Here is a 15,548-nt window from a genome sequence, read left to right on the forward strand (position 1 = left end):
GGGTGGGCACTGCACGCCAATGGTGCACAGATTTCAGGAAACAGCACAACGCAACACAAAGGAAACAGTGTGTCTTTATGATACACACGTCACCCCTCCCCACAGCCCACTCCCTACTTGGCCAGAAGAGCAGCTGTTTCCTAAGCACATACTTCAGTTTGCCGCCGTGGGTTCCCAGCCAGGATATTTTGGTTACCACACCTGGCCTGAGAGGTGCAGCACCTGGTGGGTAGATACTGCTGCTCAGCACCCCACAACCGACAAGTCAGGGTTAGGGTCAGGCGACACCAAGCTCTACATGTCAACACTGGGAAGCTGGGGCCGGGGCTCAGGGAGATGGGATTTGAGTTTTAGGGAGACTTTTCTCTTATAACTAGAAGGGGCAGAGTTTAAGTCTTGGGGTTTTTTTTTTTGTTTTGTTTTTTTGTTTTTTTTGTTTTTTTTAAAGTGCAAGCACTAGAGGGCACTGCCCGCTCAAAAGTTGCAATTTCTGTGGCAGTGATGGGGTCTTGGGGTGGGGGTGGGGGCGGGACAGTGAGAGCTGTCTGTCGAATGGATGGAACTCCAAAAACAGTCTTAGCGGACACTGCAACTGAAGCCGCCAGGAGCAGAGCCAGCGGGCTTTTTCTTTTCTTTTTCCTTCTCCTTCTCCTTTCTTTCTCTCTATTATGATGTCTTAGGAGCCTTTGCCGGGCGAAAGGGGAGGAGGGTCTGGCTGGATTTCACGAGCAGGGACACCGACCTCATTGGCACCTCCCCTGAGCAGGTGATGGGAGGTGCTATTTCTGGGGCTACATGGGCCTCTCTCTCTCTCTCTCTCCCTCTCTCTCTCTCTCTCTGTCGCGCGCGCGCAAAAATACTCATACACATTAAAAATAAATAAATAAATAAAACGGACCTAAAAAAGAGCCAGCTTGTCGCTTTTCGATGTGCGCGGGTGCCCAGTGGTTCCTCCTAAGGTTTGGTCCAACTTAAAAAAAATACTTTCTTTTCTTTTTTATTATCACGTCTATAACTGAACTTCTTCTCTTCTTCTTCTTCTTCTTCTTCTTCTTCTTCTTCTTCTTCTTCTTCTTCTTTTTCGAGACAGGGTTTCTCTGTGTAGCCTTGGCTGTCCTGGACTCACTTTTGTAGACCAGGCTGGCCTCACAGCAATCCAACTGGCCTCTGTCTCACGAGTGCTAAGATTAAAGGCGTGCGCCACCACTCCCGGCCATAACTGAACTTCTATGTTTGGAATTTTAAAATAAAAATTAGGCCCTCGGATTGGCAAGATGGCTCAGGAGGTAAAGGTGCCCGCTGACAAGCCTGACCACCTGGGTCCAACATGGTGGGAGGGGAAAACGGGGCCCCTGAAGGTTGTCCTCTGGCCTCCGTGTCCTTACACAAGGCACCCACTCCAAGTTAAGAAAACAAAAAACTGGTCCTTCCTCACATCACCTCTATATATTCCCTTCTTTTATTATTAAATACTTAAGATGTAGCACAGAATTCTGGGGACTTATTCCTATGAACTTGGCATTGAATTTAAGATTTCAGCAATCTCATGGAAGACCCTCAGCTCCTGATCTCCGCAGCCCCTCCCCCTTCCTCCAGTAACACGCGCCTCTTCTTTTTGTTTTGTTTTTTGAGACAGGGTTTCTCTGTGTAGGCCTGGCTGTCCTGGACTCCCTTTGTAGACCAGGTTGGCCTCAAACTCACAGTGCTCTGCCTGCCTCTGCCTCCCGAGTTGCTGGAACTAACTGCGTGCGCCACCACCGCCCGGCGATGCTCCTCTTCTTGCTATGAGCCTTCTGTGGTCTCCAGGGCGAAACATTTCCATAGGCTTCTTCCCACCTGTGGTACGTGTGCCAAATCCGCATAGTAACACATAACCCGCACATGCTTTAAAACCTCAGGCAAACGGCCTCTTGATTGGTCTCCAGCGAGTTTCCCCTTAGGCGCTGGCTGGTAGAGGTTTCCGCTGTAGATGCACACAGCTTTGGTAACTGTATGCCGACGTGGTTTTTTGGTATTTGCATATTTGCTAATACCAACAGGGATGCTTTGGTCACTTTTCCTTTACCGCTGTGTGTGTTCACATGGATGGAACACTCCTAGGAAGGAGGGAGTCAGCCAGCCCAGGCCTCCGTCCACGAGCCCTTGCCTACTTTTTGTGAAAGTGGGCTTTTGTGAAAGTATTTCTGAATGGTTTTTTAAAAATAAAACAACACCAGGCCCAGCAAATTTTATTTTGTTTGTTTGTTTTTTTCGAGACAGGGTTTCTCGTTTAGCCTTGGCTGTCCTGGGGCGTGCTTTGTAGACCAGGGCTGGCCTCGAACTCACAGTGAACCACCTGTCTCTGCCTCCCGAGTGAGTGCTGGCATTAAAGGCGTGCGCCACCACGCCCGCCTCAATATTGTCTTTATAAATTGCTTGGTAGAAGGTTGTACATTCCTATTTAAACTTTCCATAGTGCACGGCCTAATCTTTCTTGGTTGTCATCAGCATTGAGCTTGTCGTGTTTGGTTACAGTGCTAGATTGGATGGAGGCAGCAGGTGTTACTGTTTGATGATAAATTCTGTGGTTATTAGTAGTAAGAATGCGCACTTTCCTATTTTGATGATAGTCTATTTTACTATTCTTCTATCACATTTTAGGGACTGTAGTTTAAATTTTCTCAAAATTTTCTTACTAACTCATTTGAATTCATCTTTTAAGGAACAGTGTTGGCCAGGCCTGGTATTATGTGCCTGTGAGTCTAGGGGGGCCAGAGGGCCAGGGGTTCATGTCATCCTCAGCTATGTACTGAGAGAGAGACAGAGAGAGACAGAGAGAGAGAGAGAGAGAGAGAGAGAGGAGAGAGAGAGAGAGAGAGAGAGAGAGAGAGACAGAGAGACAGAGAGAGACAGAGAGAGACAGACAGACAGACAGACAGACAGACAGAGGGGGGAAGGGAGGGGGAGAGAGAGACAGAGAGAGAGGGGGGGGGGGGGGGGGAGGGGGGGAGAGAGAGAGAGGGAAACACACACACACACACACACACACACACACACACACACACACACGGGGGTGGGGTGGGGTGGGGGAGTGGGGAGGGTCTCAAACAACAAAACAACAAAACAGAACCAACAAACCAAAAAGCCTAAATCAAACAAACAAAAACCAGCGTTGATGTGCTTTTAAAATAACATCCCTGTAGGTGCCTATTTTCAACATTCAAGTCTAATTTTAAAACTTGTTGTTTGTGGAAAACATTGAGTTTCAGTTCTTCTTAGGTGGACTGACGTCTTTTGGGGTAGGGCTTAGAGCCGTTAAAGGAAGAGGGGAAGTTAGTGCTCTGTATTAAAAAAAAAAAAAGAAGAAGAACAAAAACTATGTGGGGCACGATAAAGAGTAGTAATAAACGAAACAAACAAACAAAAAGCCCTCGAAAAACAAACAAACAAGGATGTTTTGGGGAAACTGCTTTTAGAGATATTTGTCAGTCTGAGTCTTTTCAGGTAATCATGTCAACAGTGTGAAGATTTAAAAAAAAATTAGGTTGTTGAGGTGAAATTCACCTCCTCCCGCCCCCCCCCCCCCCAAGATTCCTGTTCAAATTTGGAAAGGGACGTGGTTGATCTGGAAAGGGTGGAAGGCCCCAGGTGCGTACTATTTGGCTTTAAAGCTTTTGGTGCTCTTGGACCTCTCTCTCGCTCTTGACGCCGCCGCGCTGGTTTCTCTGAGAGGCGAGGCTTTCCCTAACAGCCGAAAAGCAGGGACTTGGGTGTGGGGTGGAGCACTTTAAACTTTTTCTTTCCTCACCATTTTAACGCGCCCCTCGCCGCCCCTTGTCTGTCCACTGCGTGCGCGCCCCAGCGAGCGCAGAAAGGAAATGCTAAGCGAGACAGCTGGACGGGAGGCTTTGCCTTTTAAAGAAGTTGACAGACAAATGGCACCGGGTCCCTGCTCTTGCCAGCTGAGGGCCTTAGCTTCCAGAAAGCGCCCCTCTAGGGGAACAAGCGGGGCAGTGTGGAGCTGCTGAAAGGCCTCATTGAGGCCACAGCCCGAGGCTCTTGTAGCGCATTGTCTGGTATGCGGCGCCTTTCCGAAACCGCTCTCTACAGTTCTGCCCCCCCCCCCAGCACCCCCCAGAGCTCAGAAATCAGCCCGCCCATCCCCCCAATTACGCTTGGTGTTTTTAAGGGAAACTCTCAAAAGGTATTGGCTTTTGTTTTTTGGGTTTTTTTTCTTGCGCCTTTGGGGGTCAGGCGATGGTTCCCACACTCGCTGGAGTCCCTGCGTGGTCCCTGACGCTGCGCTCCTGAGACGCTCAGGGCTGGAGGGAAAACTCAGCGCTTCGCATCACTTCTCCGGCTCCAAGAATGGTTAGGAGAGTTTTAAATCTACACCAAAGAACGGCTTTCCCAAGGCTTCAACAGTTACTGAGTTGGCATCAGCGAGGTTTGCAGAACCATCCAGAGACCCTCAGAGACCCTAGGGGGACACACAGCCATCTGATAAAGTCTGGGGAACCATAGTTACCTTTCGGGTATTGATACAGATGTTAGGATGCGCCAGATTCGAGACACAAGGGGGCCCGAGGCCCTGCGCTTGCTTTGAGGAGTCCAGAGCCGCAGCGCTCTGCAGACTGCGCACGGTGGTCAGCATGCGCCCCTCACTTGGAAGCAGAGGTTCTTCACCTGTGACGCGGAGACATCAGGGAAACACTGGGAACTGAGACACCGCTCGGTGGCAACGAAAATAATTTTATGACAGCCAAGGCGGCACAGAGAAACCCTGTCTCAAAAAAAAAAAAAAAAAAAAAAAAACAACCAATGAGGATGATGATGATGATACTTTTATGGTTGGGGGGTCCACCACACATGAGGAGCTGTGTTAAAGGGTCGCAGCCTTAAGAAGGCGAGAACCGCCGGGCGTGGTGGCGCACGCCTTTAATCCCAGCACTCGGGAGGTAGAGGCAGGTGGATTGCTGTGAGTTCAAGGCCAGCCTGGTCTACAAAGTGAGTCCAGGACAGCCAAGGCTACACAGAGAAACCCTGTCTCGAAAAACCAAAACCAACCAGCCAAACAAACAAATGAGGAATTACTTTTACCCGTTGAGAAGTCTGGCCTTGGTCCCATCTACCATGATCCTCTAGGGACCAGAAGCTTCCTGGGAGTTGGGCTCCTGGCCTGGAAAACTGAGGCTCACCCTGACATAAGAACTTGCCTACTGTGTGCAAGATTCTGGATTTGATCCTCAGTACTGAAAAAAAAAAAAAGGAAATTTTGTTTTTAGTTTTTGGGTTTCTGAGACAGGGTTTCTCTGTGTAGCCCTGGCTGTCCTGGACTTGCTTTGTAGACCAGGCTGGCCTCGTACTCACGGAGATCCACCTGCCTCTGCCTCCCAAGTGCTGGGATTAAAGGCGTGCACCACCACCTGGCTAGTATATTTAACTGAGGTTGTAAAAAAACAAAACAAAACAAAACAAAAAAACAGAATTGATCCTCATTTTATTTATTTTATTCCAAGGAATAAACTATAATTAAAATTTTTTTATTTATTCTTTTTGTTCTTTTAAAATTTTTATTTTAAATTAAAATTATTCATATTACATCTCAATTGTTATCCCATCCTTTGTATCTTCCCATTCCTCCCTCCCTCCCGCTTTCCCCCTACTCCCCTCCGCTATGACTGTGACTGAGGGGCCCTCCTCCCCCTGTATATGTTCACAGGGTGTCTGATCCTCATTTTAAGCGCCCATAACTCTGTGGTGTTACATACGTTCCTAACTTTGTGCAGCAGAACCTGGGATCTCTTCTTATCGCAGCAGCGAAACTAAACCCATTAATAAGCAAATCCATGTTTCCCTCCACGCAGACTCCCAGCAGCCACCGTTCCACTTTCTGTCCTCGGCTCTGGCTGGCTACTCTACATAGCCGGTGTCCCCGTGTCCGTGGGATCACAACTGTCCGGCTTTTTGTAAACCATCACTTAATGATGGTTCATCTGTGTCGTATCATGTGACAGGATTTCCTCCCCCTTTTAAGGCTGCATACAGTTTCATCAAGTCTTATAGCACATGTATGTGTGTGTGCACATGTATGTGTGGGTGCACATGTGCACCCATGTGGGTGGAGGCCACAGAATGACCTTGGGCGTCACCCCTCCTGAGCCATCTACCTTGTGAAACATGACAGGGCTCCTCAGGTGGCTGGCTGCCTAGTAGGCCCCAGGCTTTTCATGTGTGCCTTCTTGGCTTGAGATTACAAGACGCTAAACCTGCTTTGTACGTGGGTTCCGGGCACTGAACCCAGGTGCCCACGCCTCCATGGCAAGCACTTTACCAGATGAGCCCTCTCCCCGCCCTGCCACACAGTATTTGCACGTTTACTCACCTCTCACTGGAGTTGCCTTTCTTCGGTTTCCTCCTCCCGCTTCTGGCTTTCAAGACAGGCTTCCTCTGTGTAGCAACCCTGTCTGTCCTCTGTCCTGGAACTTGCTCTGTAGACCAGGCTGGCCTCCAACTCCAGAGATCCGCCTGCCTCTGCCTCCTGAGTGCTGAGATTAAAGGCGTGCGCCACCAATGTCCAGTCTGATTATTTCTCCTTTAAAAATCACCTATTTGAGAGGTACCTTGTAGGTACGTGCACCTCATGCCTGCCTGCTGCTGTCCAAACCCAGAAGGCGGCGTCACTGGAGTGACGTGGTTGTGAGCTGCCCTGTAGGTGCTGGGAATCAGACGTTGGTCTTCCAGAAGAGCAACCAGTATTCTTACCCATTGAGCCGCCTCCCCAAGCCTGGCGATTCTTCCTTCCTTCCTTTCCTTATTTATTTTAGTTTTTTCGAGACAGGGTTTCCTTGTGTAGCCTTGGCTGTTTTGGAACTCACTCTGTAGACCAGGCTGGCCTCGAACTCATGGAGATCCACCTGCCTCTGCCTCTCCGAGTGCTGGGATTACAGGCGTGCGCCACCACTGCCCAGCTGCGATTCTCTTTTGAACTGTCATACACTTTTCTTCGTTGTTATCAGCCGTGCTGAAGGGCTCTGGGTTTCTGAGAATCTGTAACTTCTTGCTGGCCTCTGTGTATCTGTCTGCGCTTGGGTTGGCTACATACGCTTAGACTTTGTTGCCATCGGTGGCCCCTAAGGTCCTCATGACTCTGTGTATCTGTCTGAGCTTGGGTTGGCTACATACGCTTATACTTTGTTGCCATCGGTGGCCCCTAAGGTCCTCATGCGCCTTCAGTCAGCTGAGCTCTCCCTGTGTGTCAAGCCCTTGGCTCCTGGCCCTTTGATTTTTCTGGCCCTGGCTTGTTTTGTAGCCCCTGGTTTCTCTTGCTTGATAATGGAGCTGGGAGTGGCAATCAATAGTCTCTGTCAATGACCCTGTTATTACCTCTGCCTCTGGCCTGCAGAGGTCACCATTAGTTTAGTGATGGGGGTGGGGATGACCCTCAGCAGCACCATTCTCACAGCTGTGACAGGGTGAGTGGTGTGTCTTCCATGACTCATATCCATGCTTACGCCTTTTTAAAATAAAAAAAAATTTTTTTTAAAAGAATTTTGTAGCCTGGTGTGGTGTCGCACACCTTTAATCTCAGCACTTCGGAGGCAGAGGCAGGCGGATCGCTGTGAGTTCAAGGCCAGCCTGGTCTACAAAGTGAGTCCAGGACAGCCAAGGCTACACAGGGAAACCCTGTCTCAAAAACCAAACCAAACCAAAAGAGCCTCACGTATCTAGACCAGCCACAAATAGTACTAGGAGCTGAGGATGACCTTGAACTTCTGACCCTCCTGCCTCCTCCTTTTGAGCGCTAGGATTATGGGCTTGAAACACAAAGCCAGTTTTATGTAGTGGAGGATATGAAACCCGGGTCTTACCCGTGCTAGGCAAGCGAGCATTCTACCAACTAAGGTTTCAGAAGAAACTGGAAGTCAAAGATCTCCAGGTGGCCAATACCGTGTGGCACATACCCACAATCCCAGCCACTTACAGCATGAAGCAGGAAGACCAGACCTGGGCAATGTACTGAGACATTGTCTTTTTCTTTTTTTGTTTTTTGTTTTTCAAGACAGGGTTTCTCTGTGTAGCCTTGGCTGTCCTGGACTCACTTTGTAGACCAGGCTGCCCTCAAACTCACATCGATCCACCTGCCTCTGACTCCTGAGTGCTGGGATCAAAGGTGTGTGCCAACACGCCCGGCTGACACATTGTCTTAAAATGCGAAAATTAGTTCCTGATTAGAAATCAGACTCAGCTGCCCCTCAAGACAGCACAGATGGCTCCCTCAGAGCTGCCTCGGCTCATGCCCTGCCTGCCTGTGTGACAACTATGGCTAAGTCACAGCGTAAGTCAGCAGGCAGGCGAGGAGGGGCCAGTGAACACATCGTGGTGCCCTCGGGAGTGAGGGAGGTTCCTGTGGATCCAGGGTTCCATGATCCTGGGATAGGAGGCTGGGTGAGGAGCGCTGTGCTGGGCTTCCAGACTCCAGTATCCCAGCCTTATTAAGGCGTCCTCATGGCACCTGCAGCTGGCCACAGTGGCAACGCCTCCTGTTTAGGTTTTAATGATGGCAGCGTTCTGCTTCTGCAAACCAGCTTCTTGTTTTCCTGTGCACTGCCCAGTAACAAAACATCTCCAATCTGGGCACGGTGGACGGCGCATGCCTGTAATCCCAGCACTCCGGAGGCAGAGGCAGGAGGATCTCTGTGAGTTCAAGGCCAGCCTGGTCTATAAAGTGAGTCCAGGACAGCCAAGGCTACACAGAGAAACCCTGTCTCAAACCAAAACCAAAACCAAACAACAACAGAAAAACAAACCCCAAAACAAAGCACCTCCAAGTCTCAGTGCTACAGGTAACAAGGATTGCTAGTCCCTCAGCTCTTGTTCTGGAACTTACTCTGTAGACCAGGCTGGCCTTTCCCTCACAGCGATCCCCCTGCCTCTGCCGCCGGCTCCCTCAGATCTTTCCGGCTTCTTTGGGCCCTTGATGTCTGGTTTGGCCTGCTGTTCTGCTGACTCAGCCGTCTCAGGTTTAGATTCAGCCGTGGGGCTCCAGGGTCTTTTTTTTTTTTTTTAATCCTGTGGCCTTTCGCTTAGGATGCCGGCTGAGGCTTCTTTTTTTTTTTTTTTTTTTTTTATTTTATTTAATTTTTAATTTATGTCCGTTCGTGTGGGAGTGTCAGATTTTGGAGTTACAGACAGTTGTGAGCTGCCATGTGGGTGCTGGGAATTGAACCCGGGTCCTTTTGGAAGAGCAGGCGGTGCTCTTAACCACTGAGCCATCTCTCCAGCCCCGGCTGAGGCTTCTTACATGCAGCAGAATTTAAGAGAGGCAGAGCAGAGGCAGGCGGGAGGCAGAGGCAGGCGGATCGCTGTGAGTTGGAGGCCAACCTGGTCTACAAAGCGAGTCCAGGACAGTCAAGTCTACACAGAGAAAACCCTATCTCGGGGAAAAAAAAGTCTCTTGATGTGTCTGCGCATGGATATATGTGTGTGTGTGCGCAGGTGCCGATGGCGACCGAAGAAGGTGTCGAAGACCTGGGAGTTGTAGTTGCAGGTGGATGGGAGCTGACTGGATGGGGGTGCTGGGAACTGAACTCCGGTCTTCTGCAAGAGCCGCCGGTCTTTACCGCTGAGCCGTTGTCTCTCCGGCACCGAGGAGAAAAGAGTTTCCGTTCTCGTTGTTCTAATATCTTGAAGAATGAAAAGCAAGAATGAGACTGAGAATAGTAACTGAAGAAGAGCAGAGTGGTTTCTGAGTTCTCCCGAGCCAGCAGGGAGGATGGGGGCTCAGGAGGAGCGGCCAGGAGTTAGCGCTGAAGCCGCGCTGCAGACCCATGTCTTGGGTGGGGGTGGGGGTGGGGGTTGGGGGGGTTGGGGGGGCCTCGCTGCAGACCCAGGTGGGGGGGGGAGGGGCCGCGCTGCAGACCCAGGTGGGGGGGAGGGGGCCGCGCTGCAGACCCAGTTGGGGGGGGGAGGGGGCCTCGCTGCAGACCCAGGTGGGGGGGGGGAGGGGGCCGCGCTGCAGACCCAGGTGGGGGGGAGGGGGCCGCGCTGCAGACCCAGGTCGGGGGCAGGAGGGGGCCGCGCTGCAGACCCAGGTGGGGGGGGAGGGGGCCGCGCTGCAGACCCAGGTCGGGGGCAGGAGGGGGCCGCGCTGCAGACCCAGGTGGGGGGGGGAGGGGGCCGCGCTGCAGACCCAGGTCGGGGGCAGGAGGGGGCCGCGCTGCAGACCCAGGTGGGGGGGGGAGGGGGCCGCGCTGCAGACCCAGGTGGGGGGGGAGGGGGCCGCGCTGCAGACCCAGGCCCGGGTTGGGGGGAGGGGTCCTTCTCCGAGTCACTCTTCTTCATAAAGTTCCACCAGCCTCTGTGCTGGTGGCTAGGGGAAGTTAGGAGTCTGTAGTTCCTCTGGCTCAGGCACGGCTTGACTATGCCATCCTCCTGCCTCAGCCTTCAAAGGCGCCACCATGCCTGGCTGGGAATCTAAACTTTCCAACCGCTCCCTTTTATACTTAAAAATAAGAAGATAATAAGATGCCAGGAGACGGATATGATATTAGGTGAGGAATTTATAAATGAGCACGGGGGGGGGAGGAGGCGGGGAGAAGGAGAGGGGGAGGGAGGAGAGAGAGAGAGCGAGAGAGAGAGAGAGAGAGAGAGAGAGAGAGAAGAGAGAGAGAAGAGAGAAGAGAGAGAGAGAGAGAGAGAGAGAGAGAGAGAGAGCCCCAAGGAGGGAAGGCCACGCCTCCATGGCAGGTAGGCGATGACATCACAGGTAGGCAGGCCGACTGGAGCAGACTCCTAACTCTCCCCACCCCTTAAAGTTCTCCTGTTGGTTAAATCTCCAGGATCCCATTTTTAACCAGGTCCTGCAAATTTTCGCACTAACCCCATCCTTGCTTCAACCAGAGAACCATGGTGCGGTAGGGCTGGGGGCACATTCGCGCCTTCCTCACCCCACCCCGTTTTCCAAGTGGAAGTGGACTGCACTAATTGACCTCGAGGGTCTCAGCTGTGCTAAGTTGGGTGCTTGTTAGAGCTCGTTAGGCTTGTAATTAGTGCAGGGAATCTAGGTCAGAGGCAACCAGTTGGAGTGATGCTCTCCTGGGGCACGGATAAAGGTGGGGGAGAGAGAAAACACATCCCTTGTTTTTTGAGGGTGGAGTGAACCAGGGACAGGGGACAGTGAGGCTCAGAGGGTCACCACGTCAGAAAAGCTCCTCTCTCTCCCTCTCCCTCTCTCTCTCTCTCTCTCTCTCTCTGTGTGTGTGTGTGTGTGTGAGTGTTCGTGTGTTCGCTCCCTCTTTTACTCGGGTTTCCTCCAGCCTCTCCATATATGGTGTGGCTCTAGAGCAGGCTGGGGATTGGCTGCTGTTGTTGGGAGACCGGGAGGCAGGAGAGAAAAGCAGAAAAAGAAACCCAGCGTAGGGAGGGAGGGAGAGCGTGCTAGGCCGGCTTCAAGGGTTACCAAAGGGGCAGCGGCCTGTGAGGTTTAGATAGAGGCTTTGGGGTGGGTTTCTAGGGAGAATGGGGGCACGGTTCCTGCTGCTAGGGGGCTGGGGGAGTGGGTGGGGACGGGACCAGGACTGTTGCTGGCCCTAGGGTCATAGCCCTAGGCTTAGAACCAGTTTGTGAGGGGCCCTAATGGGGAGGGAGAGGTCAGAGAAACTTGTGTTCAGCCCCTCCCCTCTCTTTTCACCCTAGACAACTTACAGCAATGCTGTGGAAATCATATGCAAATTAGCTCATTAGCTTTCCAGGCCAACACCTCAGACCTCTTCCTAATGGAGGAAGCTGGAGACTGTACTTTCATCAGCCCCCTCCAGCCCTCTTCAGCAGCTTACGGAGAGAAACAGGCAGAGCCGAGGAGAATGCCACTGAAAAATGAGTTGAGCATCTGGTGCTTAGACTTACCTGAGCTGAATCACCCTGGTTCAGCTCTGTCCTGGGTTCCCCCTCCCTGTCCTGGGACCTCCCAGGGGAGTTTCTGCTCTCCAGATCACTTGGGTAAGAGGGTAGAGCCAGGCTGTTGGGAGGGAGGGTGAGTGTAAACATCCTGAAAATGTTTGTCAGCAGCCACAGGCTCCCTCTCTCTCCTCCCCACGTGGAGGTGAAGAGAGTGGCAGAGGAGCACAGCCAGGGGGAAGCTGGAATAGCTTCCCGTGATCCTGTCACGGTGGCGACGTTCAAAACATTTTTACATGATCAGAAATCTTGCTGGCAGCCGCCCCCACCCGCAAGCGTGGAATTTAGGTTGCTTTTCTAGCGTGAAACATGGTTTGTGTTAAGCTCTGCGATGGTTGCGGAGCAGGAATCACGCTTTTCCCTCTTGGCCACTGTCTTACCTCACGTGCCCTCCTCTCAGGAGAGGGATGGGCAAGGCCTGTGGCTCCTTCGAGGATGTGGGGTGGCGTGGCAGCGATCGGCCCTGTGGCCTGTGCCCCGGTCAAGCTATGGCCTGGCTACCTGAACTTGCTGTTCATGACTCACAGCAGCCTTGGAAGCCACTGATGGACTGATGGACAGACAGACCGACCACTGGCTGTTCTTTAACGCACAACAACAGTGGTTTGCAGAGGAGAAAACAGACTCTTCGCCCAGGGCCTCTTAACCAAAAAGTGACAGTTGGAAACTTAAATCCAGACCCCTGGGGTTTCAAAAACCGAGGCTCTTTTTGTCACTGGTAGAGGCTGGGTGCTGGAACACCTGCTGGGAGTCGCTGGCTTTGGCTCTGAGAGCCCAGAGCTGCTTTCCTGCTGCTCACATGGGGTGTGTGTGTGTGTGTGTGTGTGTGTGTGTGTGTGTGTGTGTGTCCCTCCCCTGGGTTCCACAGATGACTGGCATGTTGGGACACATATGCCATTCTTGTTTGCCTTTTTCTTTATTATGTGGGCGCAACGACAAGGAAAATGAAAAAATGCTGATAAAATGAAAAGACAAAGATGGGAAGGCATAAAGTGTATCATTGGCAGCTGGGCGCGGTGGTGCACGCCTTTAATCCCAGCACTCGGGAGGCAGAGGCAGGCGGATCGCTGTGAGTTCGAGGCCAGCCTGGTCTACAAAGTGAGTTCAGGACAGCCAAGGCCACCCTGTCTCGAAAAACCAAAAACCAAACCAAACCAAACAAAAAAAAAGTGTATCCTTGGCAATAGGTGGCTCTACAGACTGGGGTCAGAGTTGTGGGGAGCAAACCTCTTGGGGGTTGGGGGCAGGAAACCTGGGTCCCTTACTTTGCCCCCCTAGGAGAGCCCTGGGGCACAGGAAAGGTGCCACTTTGTGTACTTTCTTTCCTTGGCTCAAGTGTAGATTGCTCCAGGCTAGGTCTGGGGGAATGTTGGTGAGGACAATGAGAAGAGGGGACGGTGAGGACAAGAGTCCCTCTCCCGGCAGGCTAAGGAGATGGCTCTGCGGTGAGAGCACTTGTGAGTTCAAATCCCCAGCCCTCCTGTGTGCCTGAAAACCCAGAATCCCTCTTTCCTCAGGATGGCTTAGTCTGAGGGACTACCCCAACACTTTTACAAGGCAGCATGTCCCAACAGCGATGGTAACCCGATGCTGTTGCTCACGCCTGAACCCAGCACTCCAGAGGCTGAGGCAGATCAAAGGGGGTCCTCCCCCTAAAAATCCTTACTCTCTCCCCTGCCCAATCTGTTAACAGAGCAGCCAGGGCCCCTGTCGCTTGCCCTTCTTCTTATTTCTCTAGGAAATGGCTGCAAAGGGTGAGACCTCAGGAGGATCCAGAACAAAGGACTCCAAGGACAAGGGGCATTTGTGACCCCGTATTTGCCTGATTCACGCGGCTCTAGGATCCCTTATTTCTGGAATTATTCGGATCTCACCCTCCTTAACCACTAATAAACTTCATCTTAGAAAATAAGCTCCTCAGCCAGGCATGGTGGCACACGTCTTTAATCCCAGCGCTCTGGGAGGCAGAGGCAGGCAGATCTCTGTGAGTTCGGGGCCAGCCTGGTCTACAGAGCAAGTCCAGGACAGCCAAGGCTACAGAGAGAGAGAGAGAGCCTATCTCAAAACAAAACAAAACCAAAATAAATAAATAAATAAATAAATAAAAATAAAAAAGCTCGACTGCCACAGTGGGGAGAGCTGCTCCGAGGAAAGGAGGTGGGCAGGACAGAAGCCTTTGCTTGGCATAAAGAGGAAACTGGGTGCAGGTCTGGTTTCCCCTCCTTCCCACACAGGCTCCGTCACAAGGCAGTTTCATTCTTAGCTCAGTTCTTGCACTAGGTCAGCTGCTTCCCAGCTCCTGTGTTCCTCCACCCCAGTCAGAGGAGCAGGCTAGGCCCAAGCTTGTATCTTCAGATCCTTGGTGGGAGGTAAAGGGAGCCCTGAATAAGATAACCAGGGCGGCTCAGCCTTGTTGGAGAAGATACAAGGGCCTCACCTATGCTGGGCAACCGCCATGCCCCTGAGCTGCAGCCGCAGCCTTAGATAGTATGGACTCAGACCCCCCCATACACACCATAGTGAGAAGGCAGCCTAGGTAGTGTGGACTCAGACACCACCACCCCATAAGCACCACAGTAAGAAGGCAGCCTAGGTAGTGTGGACTCAGACCCCCCCATAAGCACCATAGTGAGAAGGCAGCCTAGGTAGTGTGGACTCAGACCCCCCCCCCATAAGCACCATAGTGAGAAGCCAGCCTAGGTAGTGTGGACTCAGACCCCCCCATAAGCACCATAGTGAGAAGGCAGCCTAGGTAGTGTGGACTCAGACCCCCCCATAAGCACCATAGTGAGAAGGCAGCCTAGGTAGTGTGGACTCAGACCCCCCCATAAGCACCATAGTGAGAAGCCAGCCTAGGTAGTGTGGACTCTGACCCCCCCATAAGCACCATAGTGAGAAGGCAGCCTAGGTAGTGTGGACTCAGACCCCCCCATAAGCACCATAGTGAGAAGCCAGCCTAGGTAGTGTGGACTCAGACCCCCCCCATACACACCATAGTGAGAAGCCAGCCTAGGTAGTGTGGACTCAGACCCCCCCCCCCCCATAAGCACCATAGTGAGAAGGCAGCCTAGGTAGTGTGGACTCAGACCCCCCCCCATACACACCATAGTGAGAAGCCAGCCTAGGTAGTGTGGACTCAGACCCCCCCATAAGCACCATAGTGAGAAGCCAGCCTAGGTAGTGTGGACTCAGACCCCCCCCCCATACACACCATAGTGAGAAGCCAGCCTAGGTAGTGTGGACTCAGAGCCCCCCCATACACTCCATAGTAAGAAGCCAGCCTAGGTAGTGTGGACTCAGACCCCCCCATAAGCACCATAGTGAGAAGGCAGCCTAGGTAGTGTGGACTCAGACCCCCCCCATACACACCATAGTGAGAAGCCAGCCTAGGTAGTGTGGACTCAGACCCCCCCCCATAAGCACCATAGTGAGAAGCCAGCCTAGGTAGTGTGGACTCAGACCCCCCCCATAAGCACCATAGTGAGAAGGCAGCCTAGGTAGTGTGGACTCAGACCCCCCCCATAAGCACCATAGTGAGAAGCCAGCCTAGGTAGTGTGGACTCAGACCCCCCCATAAGCACCATAGTGAGAAGGCAGCCTAGGTAGTGTGG

The sequence above is a fragment of the Acomys minous genome (genome assembly GCF_964271855.1).
Source record: "Acomys minous genome assembly, chromosome: 19".
Classification (NCBI taxonomy): domain Eukaryota; kingdom Metazoa; phylum Chordata; class Mammalia; order Rodentia; family Muridae; genus Acomys; species Acomys minous.